Genomic DNA, 14,192 nt, shown 5'->3' with positions numbered 1-14,192 from the left:
GAACCCGAGGATGGATACACGTAGACAGTGGAAGAAAGAAGGAAATGAAAGTCATACCTGTTGCTTTGTGTTCAGGGAAGGTCATCACACTCTTCTTATAAGGAAGCATATTTCATGAGGAAGTGAAATCCCACACTTGAACCCTTGACTTCTGCATTTCCAAATAGTGGGCTTTGTGAGTTACCAAGAATTATAATAATAACAGCTGATGCATACGTATTTTGAACATAACATAAATACCGTCACAGGTGGTCCCAAATATTGATTCTAACCCGTTTACATATACAGTAGGGACTTATAGAATCCTCACAGAACCTTACTGTTGTCTGTGTTTTAGGGATGAAGAAACTGAAGCACAGAGAGATTAATTAACGGGCCCGTGGTCACAGAGCCAATAAGTGGTGGCCCCGGGAGTCGAACCCAAGCACTGTGGGTCAGGAGGCCATGCTCTTAGCCACCATGCTAAGGGGTCTTTCTTCAGGAAGGGCCACCTGAGGTCTACAGGTTTTTAGAAATACCTCTCCTGTTTTCCCGGGCTTTCCTGTGAAGTGAGAACCTCAGCTCTCCCTGTACACAGCCCTCCCACTGAATTTCAGAGCCCACCTGGGCCTCAACCATCTGGCCCCCTGGCTGGTCTTACCAGGAGGCTTTTTGTAAAGGGAAATTGGAATTTCACTCGAAAGCTTTTTCCTTCCTTAAGGATAGTACTCTCAAACTGAGCACTGGAGCCATTGATTCGGTGATAATAGGAGGTATTTGTGCTGAGAGCTGCATCTCCTGGCACGACCTGCTAATGTTCTCTTTGGTATATAAGTATATTGACAAAGGAAATTCAACTTGTCCTGCATTTCCCTTGGCTGCTTGGGAAGAAGGAGAAATTAGTTTTTGAACATAATGTAAATACCATCACAGGTGGCCCCAAATATTGATTCTGTTCAGGGTCTTATGTGCGCATAGTAGGGGCTCAATGGACATTGATTAAAGCCAGACTGCCTACTGCATTTCTCTTGTGTGACCGTGGGTGAGTTACTTCAGTTCTCTGGGTCTCAATTCCCTTTGTAAAGTGGAGCTCAGAACAGTACCTGTTATAGTTCCTACCTCCTCCGATGGCTTTGAAGACGACATTGGTTAATCAAGGTAGAGAGGTGACTTCAGTGCCTGGACTGTGGTACACTCTCAATGGGTCTAGCTGCTGCGACAGGCTTTACGTGGGACAGTGAGTGGAAAATGTGGTCAGGATGGAGGAGGTCACCCTGGTGATCCAGACCAGAAGTGACATTGATCTTTTACAAAGGTTTGTGTTATGATGAAAGTCTAGTGATAATTGGCAAATTAATAGACAAAATAGAGAGCTTTGCAGGGGACTTTAGAGAACATCTAGTTGAACATCTAGTTTGATTTCCCTCCTTGTAGATGTAGAAACTGAGGCCCAGTGAGGGGAGGGGTGTGCTCAGGTACTCGCAGTGAGACCCTGTCAGAGATGGGACTTATGTCCCTCTGGATGGGAGGCTGTACTGCTTCTCCAGATTCACTTGTCTGTCCATGACTGTGACCTTATCAGAGGTTTGAATGTCAAAGAATCAACAGATTGCCTTTGGGAAAAGGCAAACACAAGTTAGCAAGTTCGGCACTGTGATAGTGCCAGGATTCACCTAGGGAGGGACAGCAGCCATCGGTTTAATAAGACCTACTAACTCATGTGACTAGTTAACCAGGGCATTCTTTCCCAGAGGATCTCACCATGATTTCTGTCCCGGCCATTGACGTCTGAACCTATGGGGCAATATGCATTTTCTAGATCATTGGAAACACAGTGATGACATTGCAGGGTCCATAGACGCCTTTCTGTTCAGTTCATAGGGAGGGAAAATGACACCCAGAGAAATCTTATTTGTCTCTTAGCTAGTTGGTGATAGATTGAAAACCAGAACCCAGAATCGCTGACCACCCAACCAGGAATCCAACTGCAAGAAAACCGTGCTTCTCAGCAAGCCTCCTCTTACTGGTTTTCCCAGTAGCAGTGCTTTAAAAAGTATTTCAGAACATCCCCCAACTCTGGCCCTTATTAAAGATGGAGTCTGTAGACACAGGAAAGAGGATTTAATGCTCATCCAGATTTGAGAATTGTAGATGCACAGTGAGGGAGGGAGATGATTCTCCAGAGGATGGTAGAGTTAGGCTCTTGGTCATCTTTGGCTGTGACTGGTCCTGAGAGTTAGTTAGAGGGTCCATCCTAGGGCTGCTCAAAGTGGTGGGGGGTATCAGTGGATGCTGTCAGTTTGTAAATTTTGGCTATCGGCCTGCAGTGAATATAGAAATTGAGAGTAAGCGTGTGGAAACTTTTTTTTTTTTTTTTTTTTGTGGTACGCGGGCCTCTCACTGTTGTGGCCTCTCCCGTTGCGGAGCACAGGCTCCGGACGCGCAGGCTCAGCGGCCATGGCTCACGGGCCCAGCTGCTCCACGGCATGTGGGATCTTCCCGGACCGGGGCACAAACCCGTGTCCCCTGCAACGGCAGGCGGACTCTCAACCACTGCGCCACCAGGGAGGCCCAGCGTGTGGGAACTTTTATTGCACTTAGTAGAGTAGTTTTATGCTTGTTGAATCTAATCATAAAAATGTGAACATATATTTTGTGTATCTTTATGGTTTATTTCATTTTTTCTAGAAGTCTATTTTTATTGTACAGCCTTTGGGGGCACCCTCCTCCAGGCTGCTTTCCTTGACCATCCTGGGCCCAGTGATCTCCCCACTCCTGTGCTCCCCCTGAGTCTGAGCCTCATACACCTGCCCTGGCTCTCGCCTCAGCTTGGTTTCTTCTCACTTGCACCCATGGGTATTCCATAAAAAAAAAAAATTATGTTTCATAACATAAGGAACACCCAAATATATTATCATTATTAAAAATAAAAATAAGAGAGACAGGCAGCCCCCTTGTCCCTCTCAGTTTCATCAACCTCCCCAGAGAACACGTTTTATCAGTTTCCTGAGTTCCTTTTCACACCTTAAATTTTGCATTTATGCTTGAAATTTTGTACTTCTATTTCTTCTGAGGGTGTTTATACAAATGTCATACTGTGCAGATGTGCTTTCACTGAACAATATGTCTTAGAGATCTTTCAGTATCATCACTTATGTGCGATGTGTCATTTATGTATGTCATCTATGTATATCATCTATGCTATGGCATGAATATGGCATAAAATACCATCCATGGTAATGGTGGCCTTGTGTACCAGAGGGGGGTACAGTGCCCTTGTTAATGGAAGTGTGCTGCGTTTCCAGAGTTTCACTGTTATTGACTACACTGCAGAGAACACTTTTGCACCTGCCTCTTTGTGTAACATGTGCGAGTATTTCCCAGGGAAACAAACTACGACGTGGGATTGCTGAATTGGAAGATACAGACATTTTGTATTTTAATAGATGCTGTTAAATTGTCCTCCAAATTGCTGGCTTCCCAGCACCTGAGACCCCCAATATGTCCTATTCGTGTCTAGAGCAGTTATTATCAATCTTCATTTTGCCAATCTGATAAACAGGAAGGTGAATCTCATTCTTGCTTTAATTTGCATTTCTCTGATTACTCATGAGGCTAAGCATATTTTCTTATGGTTATTAGCCATTTGTAGAGGAAACGCTCACTGAATGAATTAGGTGCTGAATAAAGATACTGTGAAAGGAGGAGAAGAGTAACGCAGCTTGGGGCAGATTGCTCTATGAAGTCCAGGTCACCAGGCTGGTCCAGGAGGGATGCTCACAGGACCTGGCTGGGGTGTAGGGTGAGGATGGCATTTCTGACACTTAGAACAATAGAGTCACACAGTCAAAGACCCGACTGGGACCTGAACCCGAGGCCTCCTCAGCTCATGGGATCTCATCCTAATTGGTGTCCCTCATTAAAGGATCTGTCACTGTCTGGCTCAGGAACCTAACAGACGTGGGTAGGGAGGATTGTAGTCTTTTGGCTACAATTCGTTTGTTATCCATTGTTGCAAACTACCCCAAATGTAATGGTTAAGACAACAGCAATCTTGGTTTGCTCATGCTTCTGCAATTTGGGGAGGGCTCAATGGGGACAGCTCAGTTGTCAATGGCCAGCTCCATGAGTTGTCTGCTGGGCCTAGATCATTCAAGAAGGCTTCTTCATTCATATAGCTGGAGCCTGGGCCAAGATGGCTGGACCAGCTGGGGCCTGGGTGGGCATCGTGCTGCATGGCCTTTCCAAGTGGCTTCGCTGAGCCTTCCTGACAGCATGGTGATTTCAGGGAAGTGACATTTTTACCTGGTCATTGGCTCCCCTCAGGATGCATGAGTGAAAGCTGCCAGGTCTTCTTAATGTTCGGATCTGGAAGCCCTGGAATGTCATTGATGCCTCATCCACTGGCTAAATCACAGTCTCAGGGCCAGGGGAGGGGAAATAGATCTCACTAATGTGGAAGAGTGGCACGGGCCTGTTGCAAATGAGCATGTGGGTTGAGAGAGATTGTTGTAGCTTTTGGAAACACCATCTACTATACAATTAAAATCCTCTCAAACAGATTGAGAAAAAAGAAGAGAATTTATAAGGATATGGAGTGTCTCAGAGAAGCCCAGGCCAGGAGATGCAGCAGAGGGAAGGTTTGGCTTGGGAAAACCCGTCAATAACTCAGACTGCGTCCCCCTCACCTCCCTGGGGGCACCAAGGCCTCCTGTGCATACCAGTTTTCTCTGCTTTCTGTGCTCATGGGCTCTGTGATGCTGCCTCAGGATAGTGCCCTCAGCCCCCAAGTCCTCAACTTCCCTAGGGTTTTGTGAATCCCAGTTCCAAACCCCAGAGAGTCCGACTGGTCCAGCTCAGGGCAGCTTTTCTCCCAAATGTGGAAAATGAGGCTCAGAGACGCCAAAGGTGTTGCCTGGCGCCGGAGAGCGGCGGGGTCGGGTTCCTAGCCCTCGAGCCTCCATCTGATCCAGAGCCAAGGCTCACTCCAGGCTGTCCCTGAGCGCGGCCCCCCTCCCCGCCTCTCCCCAAGCCCCTGTCAAGCTCAGACCTCGGGAGCTGACAGCCTCCTCTGGTCTCCGCTCAGAAGGGGTGACATCCTGCCATGCCGGGTGGGTAGGGGGCCACTTAGAGGTGTGATTCATCTAGAGTGAAGGGCTTCAGTCACCCCAGAAGGCTTTCTGCCTTCTCACTCTAGCTGCAGCGTGGGCTGGGAGTGCAGAGTTTCCCAGGCGAGGTGCAGAAGGGGGCAGGCAGTAATGCTCACTTCGGAGGCCCCTCGGTGAAGGCAATCCATCTTTCTGGCAGCTCTGATGAGAAGGCTTGTTATATCTCCCTGGGGTGCAGCTGCCTGGCTGGGATGAGACACCCCAGGGCTGCTTCTGACCTCACACCTTCCCCTACAGTCTATCAAAAACCTGGTCTGTGGTCCCACGTCACCTGTACCACTTTCTCGGCCCTACCCTGCTCTAGGTTTCCAGACCCTTCTTCTTCTGTTCAGGTCCTTAGCTGATGTCAACCCACAGCCTGGAATATCCCCTTCCCCCTTTTCTACCTAAGTGTATCCTCTCCATCCTCCACGGCTTGCAGCAAAGGTCACCTCCTCCACAATGCCTTGGTCAGGTTCTCATGAGAACTGTTTCTACCTCCCTTTGGACATCCCTCTCCTTTCAGCTTGGATCACTGGGATTCTGGACACAGGCAGCAAGGCCTGGAACATCCTCATAACATATCATTTATTCATTCAACTATTTATCGAGTGCCCATTCTGTGCCAGGCACAGTTGTAGCACTGGGGAACAGATGAGATGAAAGTCACTGCCTCTGCGGACCTGAGATTCTTTTGTGGGAGGCCGGCAATAAACAAGATGATTGAGTCTCGTGCGCGGTGAGTCACATGGAGTAGGTGCTATGGGGTGAGATGACGCAGGGGAGGGAGCGTAGAGTGCCAGGGATGGGACAGGATGGGGTGGGGGTCGCCTTCTAAGGTGGGCACGTCACTCACCAGCTGTGTGAGTTTCAGCCAATTTCTTGATTTCAATCCACCAACTTTTAGTTGCCTTGACTGTAAAACCAGAAGAATGGCACCTAGCTCAAGTAGAAAGTCACAGATAATGGAAAGTCAGTGCCTGGCGCATAGTAGGTGCTTCCTAACTGAGCTGTTACTACTACCACCATCATCGCCTGCCAACAAGGACTTGAAAGCAAAGTTTGCCCGAATAATCCTCCCTGGGCGGGTAGTGGGGCACAACTCCACCTGATCAGATTCCAGCTCCCTGAGAGGGGCACAGAGTTCTAGAGGGTTCTGTCGCTTTAAGAGGATGAAACGGGGGATAAATCTGCCTCTGCAGCCCCCCAGCTCAGAACACTTAAACTGACTCCCTTTCAGGATTTCGGGCAGTCCTCAGCGTGCCCCTGCCACTCTGCCTGGGAGTTCAGTTTCTAGGAAGAGTTGATTAATTGGGTGTCAGTAATTGGTTTTGGCTGCTGGATGGGGGAGGTCACAGATTCTGGGGGATGGAGCGCTCTGCGAGCTGGATGCATGTAGCAAGGTGGCTGGAGCACTCAGCTGGGAGGGAGGCGTGGGTCCTCTTTCGCGTGTGTGTGTGTGTGTGTGTGTGTGTGTGTGTGTGTGAGAGAGAGAGAGAGAGAGAGAGAGAGAGAAAGAGAGAGAGAGAGAGAGTTCCCATTTCTCCTGGGCCTCTGCCAGGACAAAATAGGGTGTTTCAGCAAGGTGGGCCATCACGTGGAGAGCCTGCAGGTGAGGTGGGACACATCCTCCTGGTAGGCAGAACTTGGCCTTCTAGGCTCCAAGAGTCCCCCTGGCTTCTTCCACCTACAAGGTCTCTTGACCATGGGGTAGCCGGCTGTTGGGCCAGAGCCACTGCCATTGGCAGGCCTGGGGAACAGACCATTGGGTCCTGCTCTGAGGTGGGGACCCGGACCCCATGGCCTCTCTCAGGCCCACCTGGTACCAGGACTCGAGTTAACGCTCACCAAAAGAGCCCTTTCTCCCTGAGGAAAATTGCTGCTGAGGGGGGATAAATTTAGGACTCCAGATGGTTTCTCAACCACGCAGAAGCAGGGCTCAGCCTGGCGTCTGCTGATATTTTTCGGTTACATAATGTAATTCTACCTTGAATTTGCATAGCCCTTTTTCTTTTCTTTTTGAAGCTCTGTCCCATCAACCCATTCAATGCCGGCACCTCTTCGCGCAGTGTATCAGCCAAAGCCTTCTTCCCGCCCTCCAGATGGTCAGCGGAGGCCCCTCAGCAGGTCAGAGGATCCTGGGCCGCACTGAGCCGTCTATACAGACAGCCCCACCCCGATAGAAAAACAACTCTGTGTGGGTGAGGCCTAGTTATCCCCACACCGCCCGCGCCCCATGGTGTGGACAGTGCTCTGGGCTCAGAGAGCGCGAGCGCACAGCAGAGGGGTAACCGAAAGGGGGGTCGGGCTGCTCGCCGCTCAAAAGCCAATAAAGAGGCCAGGTTGGTGGGAAGGAAAATTTGCTTTGTTTTGGATGCCGGCAACCGGGGGAGAGGGCGGACGCCTGTCCAAAGGCCGGCTCCCCCCGTGACAATCAGGGGGCAAGAGCTTTTATAGACGGACGGAGGGGGCTACAGGCAGAAACTGCGCGGTCAGCTCCGACAGGCATCTTGAAATTGGTCATCGGTGGTCTGACCAGCGTCATCTTGACAGTTTTAGGTACAGTTAGTCTTCGGTTCCAGGGTCGGTTTGTTCCCGTTTCCCTGAGGCCAGTTCTTGGAATTGTGGCAGCTTACGTCGCGGCTACAGCCTGGTCATCACGTAGTTAACTTCTTCCACGCGGTGGAGGTTTCAGTATCTCTAAGACAGCTCACAGGAGATGGCTCAGAATATTATCTACAGCCCTCGAGGAGGAACTAAAGGTCCTTGACTATGCTTAATGACTAAACTATTATTATTTGGTCTTCTTGGACGGTTTTCCTTTGTTTCTGCATTTTCTCACTTCTCTGATGAAACTTATTCTTTGGCTAAAGTTTTTCCACAGGCAAAAGGCAGGCAGAGGACATGGGGCGGGGGCAAGGGCCACAGGGCCTTGCTCCGCTTCAGGGGGATTCTGCAGCCGGAAGCCAGGACGCCCACCAGGGCTGCAGCCTCAGCAGCACCAGCAGAACCGCCCCTGGTGCTCAGGCGTCTTCAGGGGACACACAGCCTGAGCGCTGGAGTCATGCCCATGCTGGATTCGGTTTGCATTTATTCGCAGGTGAATCTCTCTCCCAAGGCAGGAGGAGGGGAGCACAATCTTTTGTTAATTATTCGGGGCATTATTTACAAAGCCCTCTGAGCCGAGGCCCTGGCGGAGGGTGATTCTGATCTCCCTTCCGGACTCTTCTTCCACAATTACTCGCCCAGGCTGAGCCCAGTCGCCTCCCCACTTCTTCTGCTCCCCTCTCCCCTCTCCTTGCACCCCGCTGCTTCCTGCCTTGATGAACAGAGCTTTGGTGGCACCACTGAGCCCAGTCCTAGGCCCGGGCAGGAGTGGCCCCAGGGCGACAGCCAGTCGCCCAGGCAGAGACGCGGCCCCCTCAGCGGGCCTTGAAGCCTAAGTCTGATCATGTCACTCCTCTGCTCAAGGGTCTGAAATGGCTCTCAACTCACTCAGAGGAAGGGCCTGGGCTTTACAGTGGCCCTCAAGGCGCTCCACACACACAGGTACGTGAACACACACACGCACAGAGGCCCGCATGAACAGCACACCATTCACACACACATCTGCAGGCACGTGTCCCCGGTGTGCACAAACACAGACCCTTGCACGAACAACACGCACACAGAGGCCTGCATACACACACACATACACACGCACACACCTGCATAGCCTGCACCTGGAACTTGGCAGCCGCTCTCCCTTCTCAGGGTCCTCATACCTGCTGTTCCCTCTGCCTGGGAGGCATCTGCCCTGATACCTGTGCGGCTCCCTCCTTCAAATCCTGATTCAAATGTCACTGAGGCCCTCCCTGGCTGCCCTGCAGTGGACACCGCTGTGCCCCACCAGATCACCTGCCTTTAGGCTGGTGCACCGTAGAGATGAGTTGGAGAGGAGAGGCCTCGGATCCTTGGAGGAGACCCCGGGCAACACCTTCCTTCCACTACTTCATGTCAGGGAGGGGTGACACATGACACTCAAGGCCACACAGCTGATGAGAGGTCCAGCTGCGCCTGGAATCCAGGCTTTCCAACTCCTGGCTAAAACTCCGGGGCACAGGGTTACCACCCGGCTTCGTACCCTCAGGCTGCTCCCCTCTCCTGGAGTCTCAGTTTTGCCATCCGTGAATTGGGTGGTTGTCTCCACGGCCTTTGAGGGGCCTGCCTTCACTGGGACTCCCCTTTCCTGCCAGCTCTTGGGAAAGATAGACACTGGGCGGGTTCCATCCATGGTGTCCTTCTCCCAACCACTCTGGGATTCTGTCCCACCTTTCTACTCCCCAGCCCACCGGCCCCCCAGCACCGCAATGCAGGAGCGAGGGGGTCATTTGACTGTCTCAAAGCCAAATGCTGGGCTCTCAATGGATTTCAGAAGCTTTCTGCCTTTGCTGCCACAGTAGAAAAGATTTTCTTCTTTGTGGTATTGAAGGAAATACAAGCAGTTATGCCTTTTTTTTTTAAGATGTTGGGGGTAGGAGTTTATTAATTTTATTTATTTATTTTTGGCTGTGTTGGGTCTTCGTTTCTGTGCGAGGGCTTTCTCTAGTTGCGGCAAGCGGGGGCCACTCTTCATCACGGTGCGCGGGTCTCTCACTATCGCGGCCTCTCTTGTTGCGGAGCACGGGCTCCAGACGCGCAGGCTCAGTAGTTGTGGCTCATGGGCCCAGTTGCTCCGCGGCATGTGGGATCTTCCCAGACCAGAGCGCGAACCCGTGTCCCCTGCATTGGCAGGTGGATTCTCAACCACTGTGCCAGCAGGGAAGCCCCAGTTATGCCTTTTGAGGTCTAAAATGAGCACTATAACCCCGGGTGAGAGGCGGGGCGGGTAAATTACTGGCCAGCAGAATGGACAGTGGCCATCTTTCTCAGATCCAGAAGTTATCATTACAAAGAGAAATTCATTGTTTTCTTTTCAGCCTCGTGGGTAGACTACCAACAGCACAAAGTGGATGTCTCCCTGAATTACAGATGTGCACTCCCACTCTCTGTAGCCATTTGGCCCCCGTCGGGTCTCAGCTGGGCCAGCCTCTCCAGCAGGAGCAGCTGTATCTGCAAAGTAAGGATTTCCCGTCCATGTTCCCTCTGGGAAAGCCTCTGACCCTCCCTCCACCGTGGCCACAGAGAAGCACGTCACCCTCCTTTGCTCCTGGCCCTCCCCTTCCCAAGGAAGAGGCGTCAGGAGTCCTGACATGCCAGGCCCTATTTATTCAGACCCTTCTTGCTTCTCCAGCCTCTTATCCTCTGGTCCGGCACCCACCAGCCACCCAGTCTTCCTGATCTGGGTGCCCCACCCCTGCCCACCTTCCCACTGCCTTTGATCACACCAGTCTCTTTGCCAGGATGATCAGCCCTAGACCGGCCCCTCTGCCTGTGGAAACCCCTCCAATCCCACGCCAGCCCCTGCAGGAGCCCTTGATGACTCTGCCATGCTCTTTTCCCTCTCTCTTGGTGCTCACCCTGGCTGTGCCCCCTCTCAGGGGCAGCCAGCCACACCCATGTCACACACACACACCCTCAGCCTGAGGACTAAAGGGAAGGCCACAAGGTACCTTCTCTAGATCAACTTCCCACTGGATGCTGGGCTGCAGGAGCCCCTCTTCTCCATCCTGCAGGAGCTCTAAGCCTCTGCTTGCATAGCCCACAGTGACGGGGATCTCACTCCCTTCCTCCTACACCCATACACACACTTGCCCACCAGCCTCCTCAGTGGATGAATGTGTGTCCTTCCTTGTGTTAAGGCCCCATCACCCTCCCCCCCGGGGATGACTCCTGCCCCCTGAGCCCCTCCTGCTTCCCCAGACATCCCAACACCCACGGGGAGCAAGATGGGCAAGACATTGTTGCCTTCACGGCCATGCCGGGGGGGTGGGGATCTGAACAAACCTTCACCCCCGTCTTTTGCTCGGACCTCCGATAGTGCACTATGATCCTGGCTGTTCCGAAGTGCCCTTGTTCTGTGCCCCCGACATGGAGCTCAGGACCCACCAGCAGATGAAGATTCACTCAGCATGTCAGGAGGAGCCCACACACTGTCATCCAGGTGTGTGGGGAGGGCAGGACCTCAGAGCCCAGCCTCACCCAGGTTCCCACTTGCCTCAGAAGAATCTGAAAACCAGACCAGGGTCCTACCACACAGGTCAAATCTGGGAGAGAATTGGGCCAGCCTTCAACATGCCTGTCTTCTAGAGGCTTCGAGAACGCTCAGCTCCTGTGTACCTGTAAGCTGGATTCTAAGACTCAAGTATTCCATGAATATTTGCCACCTCCAGTCTGGATTCCAAGTTCAAGAATTCCCAAGGTGTGCAAACTTATTCTTTGGTGTTTGTCAGGGTGCTGGGCTCCGCTTCCTGTTCTGGTCCTCAGAGAGCTCGATGGCCATTGCAAGCCTGTCCGTGACCAGGGCAGCCGCTGAAGCAGGAGCCCAGGGCTGCCTGCACGGTGCCGACCCCCACAGCGACATCCCAATCCAGGCAGTCGCCCATCCCATTCATCCAACCCAGCTGGGCTCTGTCCGCACTCACGCCTCAGCTTCCTCTCCTATCATAGTCTCCTCATGATGCTACCTCACCTGCACACGCCAGGTATTTTCCCCTCCTTCCTGTGATTGTGTCATCCTGGAAAGGTGATGTCCTCCTCATCTTCCTTCTTCAGGGTCAAGCTCTGTGCCCTCCCCTTGCCTTCAGGGGAGCTCTCTCAGGGCCCACTGAGTTCCTTGGGGTTCCCTAGATCCCTACGGACCTCCTTGGGAGCCCCCCCGGCTCTGCGTGCTGGAGCCCACCCTCCAGCCACCTCTGACTGAGCCACTGATTGATCCCTGGATGCCCAGCAGGGTGGGAGGTTCCTCCTCTGTGCTCACTGGACATGAGTGGAATTAAAAGGGAAGGAGTCCTGACAACAGCCAACACTTCAGAACGCTTACCTTGCACCAGACGAGATGCTGAGTGCTTACTATTATATATGAACTCATTTCATCTCCACTCTCACCGCATTTTGCATATGATGAAACAGCGTTGGAGAGAGCTTAACTAACTTGCCCAGGTTCGTATACCTGAGTGTCGGGGTCAGGATTGAAACCCAGGTAGTGATGCCTTTGACCTCCACTCTCTACTGCCCTCTGTGATGCAGCGATGGGGAGGACAATTGAGGGCTGTGTCCCGTGACGATTAGCTCAGCCGACAAGGGCTAACTGAGAAATGTGTTCATTTGTGCTGATTCCCATGTTAACATGCCATGTTCCAGCCCTGGGTGTACAGAAGTAGTTAAGACCTGTCCCCAACCTGATGGAGCTCACAGACTTGTGGCAAACAAGATGACGGGTCCACAGAGCCTTGCAAAACCATGTGGCACCGTGCTGGTGGTGAAGGGGGAAGGAAAGATGCTCTAGGTGGAGCAGATAAACTACCTGGCTTTAGAGCTAAGGGGAGGATCTACCAAGTATGGCCACAGCCAAGGCCAAAGGCATGCAAAGCAGAGTAAACAGCACATGCAAAGATCCTGAGGCAGGGAGGGCCGAGGTTTGGGAACAGTAAGGTCAGTGTGGCTGGAGTGTTAGGTCACGTCAGGTGACCCCGAAGGAAGTTTGGAGGAATTTTTGTTATCTTCCCATGTGGGGTGTGAGGGGCTGGGGTGGAGGACCCTTCCCTTCTAGAATTCCAGCCTCCTCTGCTGAAGCTTACATTTATTTGCCTTTCCTGGATTTCTTGATTTCCTGCTATTTTAAACCCTGATTTGGCCCCAGCAAGACAGAACCTGTTCCTTGTAGATGCCAGTAATTATGGTGTAAATTTCTTCTTCCTACACAATCTGTTTCTTCCATGTTGCTTTCTTTTCCTGTTGTTTTGTTCTCTAATGAATAGGTTCTCCTCACATGTGTGGCAATTCTTAGCTGTCTGCTCCTACTTGGAGAGGGGCACTGCAGAGGTTAGAAGCTCTATACTCACGGCGGGGGGTGATCTGGCTGAGCTATCTGTTGGGGGACAACCGATGTCGATTTCTTAGGTCAATAGGACACCTTAAGTCAATTTCTCTTGCCTTGGTCAGATTCTCCAGAGAACACCCCCTCCACCCGGCCTCCTGCTAGAGAAAAAAACACTTAGCAGCAGGCATTCTGGAAGCTGAGTAAGAGGGAAGAAGCCCGGGGCAGGGGATGGCCTTGATATTCAGCCTGTAAGTCTCCATAATCCTTTTATTTCAGGACGGTGCTTCTCCCATCCACTCGTAGGCCATGGTCCAGCCGCCCTCTGTTTCGCCCTCTCTGAGAACCCACCTTGGTCCTGTGTGTGTGGATGAGGAGTGCCAGCTGCACTGGGTTGATGCGCAAGGTGTTGGGCGCCTGGCCTTATCCCACACGGTGTTCAATGATCCTCCTGTTGCGCCCACAATCAGCCCACTTGATCTGCCTTTTCCGGAAGCAGCCAGTCCAGTCTCCTAAAGCCAATCATGTTGCTTATCAGCCTCCACCACTGCGGGCTCTTGATGCAGCTAAGTTTGGGACCACTAATCAGGCTGGACCCCCAGCTTTCAAAATCGTGGTGCTGTCATCTCCTTTCCAGTTTGTCCTTGTGGGTTTATGGTGTTAAATAATGTTTGCTGTCATTTTAGTGGGGTTTCAGAACAGAGAGAGCTCAAATGTGTGTTTGCTCTGCCACTTTAATTGAAAAATCTGTTTCAGTTATTTTTTTGTGTGGTAGCCACTCAGAGACTGAAAATGAGAAGCATTTATTTTTATTTCATGATCCTGCGAGTTGGCTGGGCAGGCGTGCCGGTCAGGGCTGGTTTGGCTACTGTCTGCACTCAGCTGCCACCTTGGCTGGGCTGACGGTCTGTCTGGGAGGCCCTCACTCGTTTGCCTGGCAGTTGGCTCCCTATCAGCTGGGGCAGTAGGCTCGGACACCAGGATCCAGCGGCCACCTGGGCTTTTCGACATGCTCCAGGTCACAGGGTTCCCCAGAGCAGCAAGAGAGGAAACAAGCTCCAGTGTATGAGCACTTTAATAAAAAAAAAAGACTTTATTTGTTAGGGCAG

This window comes from Physeter macrocephalus, chromosome 5 (assembly GCF_002837175.3).
Source record: "Physeter macrocephalus isolate SW-GA chromosome 5, ASM283717v5, whole genome shotgun sequence".
Taxonomy (NCBI): domain Eukaryota; kingdom Metazoa; phylum Chordata; class Mammalia; order Artiodactyla; family Physeteridae; genus Physeter; species Physeter macrocephalus.
This window is presented reverse-complemented; position numbering follows the sequence as displayed.